Here is a 13594-nt window from a genome sequence, read left to right on the forward strand (position 1 = left end):
TTTGTACCCTCTGCCCCCTGCAGTGGAAGCTCAGAGTTCTAACCAGTGGACCACCAGGAAGTCCCTGAATTTACTTTTATGTATTCAGTATTACACATGTACATAATACTTGCTCTATGCCAGACATTATTCTAAGTGGTTGATAAATATTAAGTCCTGGGATCCTCAAACCACTCTGTAAGGTAGGTACTATTATTATTTTCATATTTTTTGTAAAGGAAGCTAAGGCACAGCCATGTTAAGAAACTCAGCTCAGGTCACACAGCCAGTAAATGGAAGCTCCAGGCTTGGGTGGGCTCTGGGTTCACATTCCTAGCTTGTGGTATAAAGCAGCTCCCAACATGCATGGAGATTCATTTAACTAAATGACTTCAGGTCATCAATTCTGATTTTATTTCTTACACCTTTGCTACTTTTGTCCTTTCAAAATTGGATCAATGTTACTTAAGGATGGTTTGAACTTCGATGGGCTGCTTAATGAAAGATTATCTGGTAAAAACTCCATAATAATGCAGAGCATACAAGATGTAAGACCTTGGGAAACCTCAGTAAACCAAACAATTGCATGGGACTGAGGCAGATTTGTACCCGAATCCTAATTCATCTCCTCTGGATGTTCAGTATCAAGTTTCATAAGATTCTAAATAAAAGGAAATGAGGCATGTCTCTCCTTCCAGGAGTTTCCAGTTGTGTGATCTATGTTTGTTCCTGACTGAAGCCAGGTCTACCCAAAGTCACCACATTAGACATTTTGGTCAGACATTTTAAAACTTTGCAGTATTTTAATGTTCATCTCCAGGGGAACCCAAAACAAACAAGCAAATGCAACTTTCAAAGACCAGTGAATGATCTTCTTTCAGGTGAAATGCTCTAGTGTTGATTCAGTTTTAAGCTGGTTTTTAAAGTTCTCCTTTGAACAACTTTCCACCTCCATCCTTAGGAGGCAACTGTCCAGGCAGGACATTGCCACATGGCACGTTACACAGGGCCTAGCCAGTGGGGTAGCTCGGGCTCCAAAAACCTTTATGTGTATTTGCAATTAACTCAGTTGTTCTCTTCCACAAAACACTGAGTAAACCTCTGGCTTGGGGAGGTCTAAACTATAGATATGTAAATATCATGTAATTAACAAGTCATATGGAATAGAAAGCTGTCGCCTCTTTGAGGCTAGAACTAGGACTCTCCCACCAGCAGATTGACCGGGGAAGAGTCTGTATGGGGTGTATGCAGCATTTCCCAAGGCATGCAGCAACAGTGTCCCCAGGGAACCTCTGTACTTGGCTCTTTACCCGTGTTCCCACTGCACCCTGAGCAGGGAGAGGCAAGGGCATATATATCTCAATGAGAATTTCAAATCTGGCTTAAAGCAGGTCTTTCCATTCAGGGGCTTGACTAGGATTGGGGCAACTTCCTGATATAGCAGTTTGGGGTTGAAAACAGCAAGGTGAGGATTTCGAGGTGAGGGTTTTGAAGTATCTCCAGCATGTACTATCTGTTGATGCCACCTGTTAAAGAGCTGATGGGTCTTTCAGGAACTTTCTGTAATTTAACAACCAAGTTTATTTGTCTGGGCAAGAGTGTCCTGGAATAGCAAACTTATCGCAATGAACAATAGAAGAATAAAGTCATGTTAACGTAGACAGTAAACTAGGGACAGGAGGGGGTAATTTCAGCCTCCACTGATTAGCCATTAGGCCTAGAGGTTCTGAGGAATACAAGGACAATGATGGGCACATTTTGACAAATTAAAAAGACTAAAAATCCAGAATATGAATCTATGAGCAATGACAGGTGAGTGTTAGGGGTGGGCCAATAGGTAGTTTACAGAGGAGACTGTACCCAGGGAGCCCAGAGGAAGTGGAGGGGGATCAAACAACAAGTTTCACATGTTTCATCACTTTACCCATAATTGACAAGCCTTAGATACAATCACAAATCCCCACTACATAGTACCCATGTAATCCAGCTACTGCTGACTAATAATAAGATATAATGTCTCAGACAGTCTTTATATGCCAGGCATTTTATATACGTGATCACTACAGCAAGGAGGGTGACAGCAGAATTATTATCCCGATTTTGTAGATGAGGAAACTGAGGTTCAGAGTTTAGTAACTTGTCTGAGGTGATGCAGCCAAGCAGAGGGGCAGGGCTGGGACCCAAACTTCACCCCTTCTGCCTGCAAAGTTCTTTCTCATCAGGCTGGTCTGGGTGCCTCCCTCATCTGCTGAAGACCCTTGAAGATCCTCAACCACTGGCATTACCCACTGCTGCTGCTGTTTAACCTCAAGTAGCTCCGCCGGCCAAGTAAACCCCTATTAACTCTGAGAAGTTATTTGTTACTAGTACTTTTATTTTAGAGAATTTCCTTATTAGAAAAGTTGGAAAGGTACCTCCTAGGAGTGTTTGAAAAGTAACTGACAGAGTGCATAGGAGACTCACCCAGAACTGTGGACACAGTCTTGGCATGCCAAGGCTTCAATGTGAGAGGCCTCCGGCTGCCAGGGAGGCTCCAGACACTGGATCCAGCTCAGGGGCTGTCTCCGGAGGATTCTTGAGCGCAAATGGCAGGAACCCACCAGCGAAGGAGAGAGAAAGTTCTGCCTCCTCCAAGCCTGCTGGGAAACACTGTCCAAAGCAATTTATGATTAAGTTTAGAACACGTTTCCAGCTGATTCGGGGTAGGACACGGGTACAGTGACCAAACGCCTGTGAGGCTCCAGGGAAGGGGGCTTCAAGGATCACTTTTCAAAGGACCAGCAGATACCACCTTTGGTGGCTGTCAGCTCAAAGGCCACCGCCAGCATGACTGCCCAGCCATTTGAGGTTCAGACCAGCCTGGATCCCCCACCCCGGGTCTGTATTATCGCATGACCCTGGGTTAGTGCTGAACCTCTCTGCTTCTGTTTCTCATTGTAAAGCGGGGCGATGCAGCTGCCAAAAGGAGTTGCTGTGACGCTTAACCATCACAAATGGTGTCCGTAAAGCTTTGGAAAAGTGCCCCATGCATAGCAGGGGCTCAGTAGCTGCCAGCTCCTGCTATTAGGATTACTCACATCAGCAGCATTGAGAGGCATCTGACAACCCTCCCTACAGCAGGGCGTCCCCTCCAAGCAGCACCCTCCTTCCTCCGCCTTTCAGGGTCAACCAGGACCTGAGGAACCAGATCCTCTAAAGACAAACTGGGGTATCCAGTCTTCCCTCGTGCCCTTCCTGACCTTGTCCCTTGCCCCAGGGCTCCACCCTCGCCCAACCCATCTCACCCTCCAGACATGGTCCCCTGATGGGGAGGGGAGCCCATTCAGTGCAGACCTGACCCACAAAAGATGCCACAGGACTGGACTAGGAAACACCTTGAATGAGGTGCCTGACCCGAAGTGGGAAACTAAAGGTTCTTGTGGGCACAGGCCTGGGTGTGAGCTGGAGGCTCCTGGTTTCCATCAGCCTCATGGAGCTGTGGAAAGCGACACCTCTGCTCCCATGGTCAGCAGTGGGCCAGGCTGCCAGCTGCTTGGGGCATAAGCACAAACTGCCTATAGAGTGTGAGGAATACCCCTCTCCTGGGGCCTTGCCAGGAACCCGTGTTAGGAGTGGCAGCTGACCGGGCACACCCTCAGGCTGTCCCAGTCCCCACCCTGCCTCACTGAGAGGAGAGTGAACTTTTATTATGACGACCCTTCCTTTTCCTCTACCAACCCACTTGCAGCAAAGGTAAGAAGGAGGAAACCCTTGCTCCTGTAGCAGCATCAACTGTGTTTGTAAAAATGAAGGAGGGAGGAGGTCTGTGCACTCACAAAGACACTTCCACATGCTATCAAGTAGAAGAGAAAAAAAAGACACCTCACAGAACAGCTTGCACAGTAATCCCATCAGTATGAAGAGTCAAGAGAAAAGAGCTGGTGAGCTCATCACTGCAGCCTGGCCTGTTCCACTGGGGCTGGAATGGATTCCACACAATCCCTCCCATCATTATTAGCCTGTGATTCAAGGTCTAGGCAGAAGGGTGTGATTGCTGGAGTCTTGGTCATGCGCCCGTGCAAGGGAGGCTGGGAACGTGAGTGCCTGGCATTTTTGCTTCAACTTAGGGCATCCCCCAAATGTAAGAAGTGGACTCAGATGTCAAAACTGAGAGACAAATGTCCCAAGAAGTTAATAGGGGTTATCTCCAGGGGGGTTGGATTCTAGGGTGGTTGGGTTTTTTAGGGGTTTTTGGTAACTTATTATGGAGAATTTCAAATATATACAAATGTCGAATATTAAAAGGAACTTTCACCTCTAGCTTCAGTTATCAACTCATGGGCAATTTTGTTTTCATTTATACCTCTCCATTTCCTTACCTCTGTCTCATTAGAAGTAACACCAGTCACCATATTATATGTCCATCCTTAAATATCTTACTATTTATCCCTGAAAGATAAACACTGTATATTTAATGTATAACTCGAATGCTACTATCACACTTTAAAACTTTCAACAGAGAGGGTTCTTTTACTCTCTACTTCATGCATTTATTACTTTAATTATCAGGAAAAGAAAAAACTATTCCCATTTTTGGTTTGTTCTCAAAAACATTAACCCCTAGTTGAGCATGCCTTAAAATCCTAGTACTGAGGAAAAAGGCATGTCAAGGGCCTCAAGAAGAAAAAGGGTGAACAAAAGGAGCAGGGCAAGGGGCCTTGAATAGTATTAGTTCAATTCAGAACTGTGAGAAACTACCAGCAACCATCCCAGGCCTTCTACAGATAACAGGAGCAGCCCCCAGGAAGGGTCAGTGACCACCCCCTCACCAAGGCAAGTTCCTGAGGGCATTGAACCAGATCCAGAGAGCCAACTCTCAGCCCCAAATTCTTGCCAGGGTTTGGACAGATGAGCAAGGACAAGGCTTTCCAGCAGCAGAATGTGCCAAGGTGAGTGCCCACCTGGAGCCTGACCACAGAGCTCCTATGGGCAGATGGCACGGGCAAGACCAGATTACAGAAGGCTATGCACATCTGGACTGGACCTACAGGCAATCAGGAGTCACACTAGGTTCCTGAGCAGGGAAGCCACAGGATGAAGTGCAACAGTGATACTTGGCAGAGTTTGGGACGCACAGTGAGCTGTAAGGGAGCCCAGCTAGCAAGCTGCTGCAGTTGTCCAGCGGTGAGAAAAGACAGATCTGGCGGAGGTGATGGGGGATGAATTAGGTACTGCAAAGAGAAAAGTGTGGGGTACTCCAACCAGCTCCCAATTACCAACACATCAACACATCAGATGAGTGGTTGATTCAGGCCCTGGCCTCTGTCTGTAAGCCATTAACCAGCTCCAGCTAATTTTGAAGCAAAGGAGAATGTGGAAGCCCACAGGGGATGGAGGGCTCACAAGATGGACAAGAGATTGGGGAGCCCAGACTTAGGGAAGTCAGGAATTGAGGGCTCCACTCCAGTACTCTTGCCTAGAAAATCCCATGGACGGAGGAGCCTGGTAGGCTGCAGTCCATGGGGTCACTAAGAGTCAGGCACGACTGAGTGACTTCACTTTTCACTTTCACACATTGGAGAAGGAAATGGCAACCCACTCCAGTGTTCTTTGCCTGGAGAATCCCAGGGATGGGTGAGCCTAGTGGGCTGCCATCTATGGGGTCACACAGAGTCAGACATGACTGAAGCGACTTAGCAGCAGCAGCAGCAGTCAGCCAGAAGGTCATGGCCAGGATGACAAAGCTGCAGTCACCTCTCCTGTAACTGCTTCCTTAAATGACTTCTAACCAACTGCTGCCCTCAGCTCACTCACTGAGGATCTGAAGACCTGGGTAAGAACATCTGATTGACCAGACAGAGGCCATGTCCCTGTCAAGACTGGGCTGGGGTGGAGGTGGAGCTGGAAGGATTTGGCCCCCATGGCTCTCTTTGAGGGAAGTAGGGACGAGGCAATCTCCAAAAAGGGGGTCAGAGTGCTTTTAGGACGGGGCGGTGGACACTAGACACTAGATCCAAAATGACAACTAGATTCCACTTGCTCCGTGTTTCCAGCCCACTGAAGTTTGCCAAGACCTCTGACTGCCACTATTCCTCTCCTGATACCACTTTCCACTGTGACCGCCCAGAAGGGCTTGCCAGGGATCTCTGAGCTCCAGGACCTTCCAACTGGATCTGATGCTCCTGCCCACGAGAGGGAGAGCCTGCTATGGGCAGGTGAGTGACTGGTGGGCTGACCACCGAGCTTCCAGGACTCCTCAGGATGGTCCCTGCCTCCTTGGGTCCCTCTCTCCCCCAGTTGACCTTCTCAGAGCCCCCGAGTGAGCCTCCCAGCACCCTCAAGATGAAGCATAAGGTCCTTTGGGTGGTCACAAGGCCGTTTGTAAGCAGACCCTGGCTGCCCGACCTCCCAGTCTCTCTGTGCACCCTTGCTTCTTCTGGTCCCTATGCCCGAAAGGCCTCTGTCCCCTACCCAGCAGCCCATGCATCTGGCTGCAACTGGCCAACTCCTCTTCAGCCTGCAGAACCCCTTCCTCATCTTCCCCAGGATTCTTAAGCACGCCTTTTTTGATTCCATCACATTGGTACATCTCAATCAAAGCATTTCCCCTCCAGGCATATCACATTTTATGATATTTACTTGCAATGCTTTCCTCCTTTCAGAATGAAATAGGACTCTAGACATAAAACAGAAATCCCCTTTAACTACCACCTGTGGCACCCGATGCATCATATATACTTTCATATACTTAAATGGCACATAACCAGCGCCTGGTACCAGTCCTGGCAGAGCTGACTTCATTCTCATTTATATAACGGTCATCATGCTCTAGGCTTTGTTCCATGCCTTCATTTCTCCTGCTCAGCATCATCACAGTCAGCAGACTGTGTTGCGTAACGTTCAACAAGTGACTATTGTAATGGACTTAATCATGTCTCTAACATTAGATATTTAGTTTATTTTCTTCTTTTAGTACTTGAAATAATGTTGAATATAGAGCATCTTACGCATTTAAGCTTATATACTTAGGGAAGTGTTTCACAAGGGCAAGTACTGGGTCGAAGGGCATGTGCTTGCTCAGTTCTTACATCTATTGCCAAATCAGTGCCCTCTCAGAAAGCCAGTCTCCCTTCTCCAGGCAGTGGGTTAGTAAGAACACTTGTGCTGCAACAGCACTTTTTTTTCTAATCCTGTATGTGATACATTTTTGAAGTCAGCTAATGTGATAGATGGAAAAGTATGTCTTCTTTTAAATGTGCATTTCTTTGATTATCATATCTTTTTTGATTATTTAATAATAATTGTGCTTTTATTTCTTCTAATAAAATGGAGTAGCCCTCATAGTCAACAAAAGAGTCCAAAATGTAGTACTTGGGTGCAATCTCAAAAATGACAGAATGATCTCTATTCATTTCCAAGGCAAATCGTTCAGTGTCACAGTAATCCAAGTCTATGCCCCAACCAGTAATGCTGAAGAATCTGAAGCTGAACAGTTCTATGAAGACCTACAAGACCTTCTAGCATTAACACCCCCAAAAAATGTCCTTTTCATCGTAGGGGACTGGAATGCAAAAATAGGAAGTAAAGAGATACCTAGAGTAACAGGCAAATTAGGCCTTGGAGTACAAAATGAAGCAGGGCAATGGCTAACAGAGTTCTGCCAAGAGAACACACTGGTCATAGCAAAAACCCTCTTCCTACAACACAAGAGAAGATTCTACACATGGACACCACCAGATGGTCAATACCAAAATCAGACTGATTATATTCTTTGTAGCAAAAGATGAAGAAACTCTATACAGTCAGCAAAAACAAGAGCAGGAGCTGACATGAACTCCTTACTGCCAAATTCAGACTTAAATTGAAGTAAGAAGGGAAAACCACTAGACCATTCAAGTATGACCTAAATCAAATCCCTTATGATTATACAGTGGAAATGACAAATAGATTCAAGGGATTAGATCTGATAGACAGAGTGCCTGAAGAACTATGGACGGAGGTTCGTGACATAGTGATCAAAACCATCCCCAAGAAAAAGAAATGCAAAAAGGGGAAATGGTTGTCTGAGGAGGCCTTACAAATAGCTGAGAAAAGAATAGAAGTGAAAGGCAAAGAAGAAAAAAGAAAGATATACCCATTTGAATCCAGAGTTCCAAACAATAGCAAGGAGAGATAAGAAAGCCTTCCTCAGTGATCAAAGCAAAAAAACAGAGGAAAACAATAGATGGGAAAGACTAGAGATCTCTTCAAGAAAATTAGAGATACCAAGGAAACATTTCATGCAAAGATGGGCACAATAAAAGACAGAAATGGTATGGATCTAACAGAAGCAGATATTAAGAAGAGGTGGCAAGAACACACAGAGGAACTGTACAAAAAAGATATTCATGACCCAGATAACCATGATGGTGTGATCACTGGACTAGAGCCAGACATCCTGGAATGCAAAGTCAAGTGGGCCTTAGGAAGCATCACTAAGAACAAAGCTTGTGGAGGTGATGGAATTCTAGTTGAGCTCTTTCAGATCCTGAAAGATGATGCTGTGAAAGTGCTGCACTCAATATGCCAGCAAATTTGGAAAACTCAGCAGTGGCCACAGGACTGGAAAAGGTCAGTCTTCATTCCAATCCCAAAGAAAGGCAATGCCAAAGAGTGTTCAAACTACTGCACAATTGCACTCATCTCACACACTAGCAAGTAATGCTCAAAATTCTCCAAGCCAGGCTTCAACAGTATGTGAACCGTGGACTTCCAGTTGTTCAAGCCGGATTTAGAAAAGGGATCAAATTGCCAACATCTGTTACATCAAAAAAGAGAATTCTAGAAAAATGTCTACTTCTGCTTATTGATTACACCAAAGCTAAGTTATGTAGATCATAACAAACTTTGGAAAATTCTTAAAGAGGTGGGAATACCAGGCCACCTGACCTCCCTCCTGAGAAATCTGTATGCAGGTCAAGAAGCAACAGTTAGAACTGGACATTGAACAACAGCCTGGTTCCAAACTGGAAAAGGAGTACGTCAAGGCTGTATATTGTCACCCTGCTTATTTAACTTCTATGCAGAGTAAATCACGCAAAATGCCCAGTCTGGATGAAGCACAAGCTGGAATCAAGATTGCTGGGAGAAATATCAATAACCTCAGATATGCAGATGACACCACCCTTATGGCAGAAAGTGAAGAGCAACTAAAAAGCCTCTTGATGAAAGTGAAAGAGGAGAGTGAAAAGGTTGACTTGAAGCTCAACATTCAGAAAACTAAGACCATGGCATCCGGACACATCACTTCATGGCAAATAGATGGGGAAACAATAGAAACAGTGAGAGACTTTATTTCTGGGGGTCTCCAAAATCACTGCAGATGGTGACTGCAGCCATAAGAGTAAAAGACGCTTGCTCCTTGGAAGAAAAGCTATGACCAACATAGACAGCATATTAAAAAGCAGAGACGTTACTTTGCTGACAAAGGTCTGTCTAGTCAAAACTTTGGTTTTTCCAGTAGTCATGTATGGATGTGAGAGTTGGACTATAAAGAAAGCTGACCGCTCAAGAATTGATGCTTTTGAACTGTGGTGTTGGAGAAGACTCTTGAGAGTCCCTTGGACTGCAAGGAGATCCAACCAGTCAATCCTCAAGGAAATCAGTCCTGAATATTCACTGGAAGAACTGATGCTGAAGCTGAAAGTCCAATACTTCAACCAACTGATGTAAAGAACTGACTCACTGGAAAAGACCCTGATGCTGGGAAAGATTGAAGGCAGGAGAAGAAGGGAGCGAGAGAGGATGAGATGGTTGGCTGGCATCACTGACTCAATGGACATGAGTTTGAGCAAGATCTGGGAGTTGGTGATGGACAGGGAAGCCTGGCCTGCTGCAGTCCATGGGGTGCAAAGAGTCAGACACAACTGAGCAACTGAACTGAACTCTGCTTTTATTTGTGATTTGTCTACTTGTATCTTTTATTTATATTGAAGGAATGCTGTTTTTTCTTTCCTACTTAATGATACCATAAGAATTTTAATACTTTGTCACTTTACTTATCAATATCTTTTACCAGGCTTTATTTAAATTCTTAAAGACTTTATAATTACAGCATCAGATTTAGTTGAAATGTTCATTTCAGGTGTACCACATATATTCTCAAGCTGGTTTCCAAGCAGAGTATCACATTACTTCTGTGATGTTCCTGGAAAGGGATTTTTTCATTACCTATATTTCAATGGAATGCAGAGGACATCAGCCTTTGCTTGGAGGTGTATTTCCCTCATTGCCACAGGAAACGGTCTTTACTCACCTCAGTGTGGCTTAAAATACGTTTTTAAATCAACTCTATCAATCTTTTCTTGCATGATCATTTTCCTTTTAGACTTAGAAAGTTTTCACTTCCAACAATTATATTATTTTCTACTGTTTTCCTTTAGATTTCATAGTGGGGGTGGGGGTGTTTGTTTTTTTCATATCTGACTCCAATACATCTGGAATGTATTTGGGTGGCTTGGGTCTAGGAACAGTTTGGAAATAAGCAACAAGAATTACCCATATATACACTTTAGAGGTAAGTGGGTCAGGGAGTATAAATTTCTTACCTTCAGGAAATCATCTAAAATAAAAGACTTGCAAAGATGTTTCGAGCAGTACTATTTATAATAGCAACAGTGTAGAAAGCCTAGATAGATGTCCACCTGCAGAGGAAGAGTTACGCCAACTGTGATATGGAATAGGAAAAAGGAAGGTATGATGAATTTTTAAAAGAACACAAAATGTACCTACCCCGTGTTTACACTTACAGTATTTCATGCAGGAATATGAGCACAGCCTGGGAAAAAACACAAGTGACAGGGCTGCGAGTCACTGACCGCTGCTGGGCGGGTGAGTGGTCCTGGCTGTGCGGACCTTCTTTGAAAGGTGTTCAGAAAGCAGCTCTGGAGATGGGAAAGTTGCCACGGGGTGAATTATTTTCCTTTTATATTTAAATTATATTCATATCAGCAAAAGATTATTTATTATTGAAGTGTAAGCTGATCTATTCATTTCAGGTACACAGAAAGTGATTCAGTTATATATAGATACACAAATATATATACATACAAATATATACACACACACACACACACATATATATATATATATATATATACTCTTTTTCAGATTCTTTTCCATTATAGGTTATTACAAAATACTGAAGATAGTTCTCTGTGCTATGGAGTAAATCCTTGTTTTTTATCTATTTTATATTTAGTAGTATATATCTGTTGGTCCCATACTCCTAATTTATCCCTCCCCCTTACACCCCCTGCAAAAAGTTATTACAAGAAGACAGCAGCCACCTGACATTTGCAATGGATATGTTTCAATATCTTTGCTCATCTCCAAATCTGAACATTAGGAAACAGCCGTCTCCTCACCCCTGGAATCATGTCATCACCGAGAGTCCCTTTAGATCTTGTGCTTACTCGTGCACCTTTTCCACCATCACTAGTTTTACCTCTCACATGAAGTCCTCCTCCCCAGCCCCACAAATAAAAAACTATTGATTTCTCCCCTCAACCCCTGTCACAACTTTACAAGAGCTACCCTGTAACCAAGATAAATGGAGGCCATCCCAGCCTTGGTAAGAGTCAGGTGCTCTGTTGACAGCCAGGCTCACTCACTGGTAAGTGATTCTTCAGCACTAGCCTGGAGGCACGAGTCTAATGTCATCCCTGCAAAGTCACAATGCCAACATCAGGTCCGCTGTCAAAGAGTTGAGCCTGAAAATGTCAAATCCATAACTATTACTTGTCTGCTGGAATAAGAAGGAAGTGGTGGCAGGCTATTCCCGTGTGGTAGATAGACTGCGCCCTCCCAGGAAGCCTGTCTCCTAGAATCTGTCCCCTTGTGCACTCCCTCCCACATCCTCTCTGGCCTTAACCAGATGCCTGATGATGGCCAACAAGCCCAAGGAAGCATGATGAGAGAGCAGCCTTTATCAGCGCTGGTGCTTCAGATCTGTTCTCTTGGAAAGTGTCTCTCTTGGGACCCAGCTGCCATGCTTTAAGGAAGCCCTGACTAGCCAGTGGGAGGAGGAGACACTTTGTGAATGAGGCAATTCAAAAAGAGGAACAGAGGGGCCCAGGTGAACTCCCGGCTGAAGGAGCCACCTGAGTAATACTATATGGCACAGAAGAACCCCCCGCCAACCCACAGGATCTTGAGGAATCATAAATCAAGGTTGCTTTCAGCCACCAAATGTTGGGGTAGTTTACACTACATAGTAAGAAATAACTGAACCACAGGGAAATGTGAGCTGTGTACACTGCAGAATGTTAAGACAGAAAGGAGGAAAACACAGGATCAAGTCTGTGTAAAAATACATAAACATACCATGAACCAAGACTAGGGACGCTTTAAAAGTAGAGCAAACATTTGCTGCTCCCTTGGTTACTTTTCAAGTATATATACTTTTTGAAAGTGCTGTAAGGAGTTTCAAAAAGTGTGCTGTGGCTCCTGTCCTTGAGAACTTCTAGTCCTTGGGGAAAACCAGTGCCAGGCTGCTCCTGGGAGCAATGCTTGTGACTCCCAGCCCAGAGAGGGGCAGGCCGAATGCAAGAAGTACCAGGGCCAACTAAAGGCTGGTATGGCTTCCAAGAGAAGCAACTGACATCCTCTTTTTATAGAAAGGTGGTTCTCAGTAAGGAAGAAGCTACACTTGATAAACAACTATGCATATGTGCGTGTGTATGTGAGCAAGAAGAAATCCAGCCTTAGAAACCACCCCAGTCCTGAGTCCCTGGGGTTTGCAGCAGTGCTGGGCTCAGTTCCCTGGCTCAGGGAGATTTTGGGGGACTCTCGGACAAGTCTTGAACTCTCTCAACGCTTCCAGTCAGCTCCAGACCAAACCATGCTGTGGTTGCAATCTGCAAGCAGGTGATATGATGTGACGTACAGCTGGGACGTTCTAAAGTTGATTGAACTCTCACTGGCTACAATACATCATATGTGAGGCCTGTACAAAATTAGGAAAATTACAGCACTGGTAAGGAGGGCATGACATCTGGGAAAGTACTTTTTAAAAATAAACAACTTAAGTAACTCAGCAAAACAAGCTACTACAGAAACGTAAAACTCTATTTCCACTCATCTAATTTCTTGATGAATTATAGTTAATGTTCATATACCTGTTACAAAACACATTTATAAGAGCAAATGGATCACGGTGAACAAACTAGAAAACCACTGATCATGCTGTCATTAAAAGATTTTTTTGGACACTTGCTTTTGATTGGGATTTCATGTCCTATTTGGGCCTCCCAGTTGGCACAGTGGTAAAGAATCTACCTGCTGGTGCAGGAGAAACAAAGGACTCGGATTTGATCCTTGAATCAGGAAGATCCCCTGAAGAAGGAAATAGCAACCCACTCCAGTATTCTTGCAAGGGAAATATCGTGGACAGAGAAGCCTGGTGGGCTACAGTCCATAGGGTTGCAGGGCTGGACACAACTGAGCATACTCTACGCACAGGTTCATGTCCTATTCCCAGGAAAATTTTCTGTTGGCACTATTGCTTCTGGTCTGAGAAACGGATCAATAGTTCAACAATCTCTGGTGTTCCAGAAAAACATGCTGGATACCAGGCCTGAGCCAACTCGTGATCCTC

The 13594-nt window shown here is 44.5% G+C and overlaps 1 long non-coding RNA gene across 2 annotated transcripts; it reads right to left on the bottom strand.

The window, feature by feature from the left end:
- Positions 1 to 1669: 1669 nt before the first annotated feature.
- LOC148774513 (uncharacterized) lies at positions 1670 to 11777 on the bottom strand. Of its 2 annotated transcripts, none has more exons than XR_016035698.1 (4): positions 11610 to 11777; positions 10746 to 10880; positions 10545 to 10640; positions 1670 to 2628 (listed from the first exon to the last, which is right to left on the bottom strand). It is a non-coding gene; the product is annotated as an uncharacterized LOC148774513 (long non-coding RNA). The 2 variants fall into 2 exon arrangements; XR_016035699.1 differs by lacking the exon at positions 1670 to 2628 and adding an exon at positions 10013 to 10144.
- Positions 11778 to 13594: the final 1817 nt, after the last annotated feature.

Source organism: Moschus berezovskii, chromosome 21 (assembly GCF_049115385.1).
Source record: "Moschus berezovskii isolate FMDL1 chromosome 21, NW_MosBer_1.0, whole genome shotgun sequence".
Classification (NCBI taxonomy): Eukaryota; Metazoa; Chordata; class Mammalia; order Artiodactyla; family Moschidae; genus Moschus; species Moschus berezovskii.